This window comes from Fukomys damarensis, unplaced genomic scaffold (genome assembly GCF_012274545.1).
Source record: "Fukomys damarensis isolate Sample0158 unplaced genomic scaffold, DMR_v1.0_HiC HiC_scaffold_39, whole genome shotgun sequence".
Lineage (NCBI taxonomy): Eukaryota > Metazoa > Chordata > Mammalia > Rodentia > Bathyergidae > Fukomys > Fukomys damarensis.
The window spans coordinates 43,285,959-43,287,612 of record NW_022900951.1 but is presented as its reverse complement, the minus strand read 5'-3'; the positions used below and the strand labels follow the sequence as shown (position 1 = coordinate 43,287,612).

General features: G+C 44.3%; 1 pseudogene; it reads left to right on the top strand.

The window, feature by feature from the left end:
• The first annotated feature begins 1,173 nt into the window (after nucleotides 1-1,173).
• Nucleotides 1,174-1,402, top strand: LOC109117477 (annotated as a pseudogene).
• Nucleotides 1,403-1,654: the final 252 nt, after the last annotated feature.

Genomic DNA, 1,654 nt, shown 5'->3' with positions numbered 1-1,654 from the left:
TATTCTACATTTCTGTGGAACAAGGAGGGTTGTGAGGGGGTCTGAGCGAGGCAAGGGGGGCGGTAAAAGGATGTAACTGAAGCCTGGTGACTAGGGCTGGGGGAAGGAGATAAAGGGCTCTCATCCTGACAGTAGGGATTTGGGGACAGATGAGGTGAAGCGCCCAGAAATCTTGGTCCAGACACATATATACCATGGACAATCTACTCCTACACACCTGAAGATGCCCACAGGGGACTGTCACGCTCCCTGGCTGCCTCGTCCTGACCTTTAACAACTGAGGCCACTTTAATGGGAGACAAGGATGTGGGTATTTCTACACCTGTTGCAGAGCTTCTTGAGATGAGGCATGTTTCCAAATATGTTGAAGGTCATTGCCCCCTACCAATTCATAAGTAACCCCTAGAGATTAAACAGTGAAATACCATGTGGTGTATATATGATTTTTTGTGTGTGACAGAGAGACAGAGATAGAGAGGTAGGACCTAATCTCTGCAGATCCAGAAATGGTAGTGCTTTGGCCACTAGCAGATTCCTGAAATCCATCCTACAATTCTAGCTCCATAAGCAATCCACTTGGGAAGGCCTCCCTTGACACTCTGGGAACCACATTTGTGATTTGTGCCAGTGGTTATGAACATGGGCCGTTAAAAAGGCCCAAATTCCATCCCTGGCTCCTCTAATACTTAACATCTGAGAGGTATAGGGCAACTTATTTAAGCTAACTGTACCTCAGATTTCTCACTGAAGAAAAGGGATGGTGGCATCTGGAACCCATACAAAGTGCTGGCACATGCCAAGCTTGGAGCTAGTGGTAACTGTGATTATCAACATGGTCAGGTTGACTTTCTAATAGCCACTGAATGTTACTGTACTTTTCTCCTCTGTGGGACAGGACCTTACTCCTCTCAAAATTGGGTCCCATCTGTCCACCTCTATGGTCCAAAATAGGGGCCAGTGAGAATCATCACAAAGATTTGGGAAGGGAAAGGCATGTGGGATATGACCCCCAAAAGCCAGGTATGGTGGGGTACACCTGTAATCCCAGCACTCAGGAGGCTGAAGCTGAAGAATTACTGCAGGTTCAAGACCAGCCTGGAATAGCAGCAAGACTCTGTTAAAAAAAAAACTGACAGTTCATTTCTCCATCAGCTGGAAAGGACACCGGTTACCATGAGTTTCAGTGCTGTGACAAAACCACAGACGAGGGGTTCTTTGGCCAGGTGGCTTCAGGTTCATATTGTTGATGCATTCATTGTCTCTCTGGGGTTGCAACTCTTTATATAAGTTTGGTGTGGCTGAACCAAGAAAAAAGGCATATGTAAATTTCTACAGAAATTGTGATTCCATAAAAGATTATGAAGAAATTAGGAAGGCTAGTATCTTTCAGAGTGCAAAGTGAATAGGAATAAAAAGGGTTCTTTGGATTCAGTTCCATAGACATTTGTCACTGATCAGTGTTCTTGAACTGTGAAACATCAATGTGTGGGCTAAGAAATAGCTCTTATGACAAATAAACACCTGTGTGGACAGAAAAAAAACCTAGTAGAGTATGATCCCCAAAGATACCCATGTCCTAAATTCCCAGAACCTGAGACAAAAAGACTTTGAAGACATCAAGTTAAGCATCTGGGATGGTGAGATAATCTTTGAT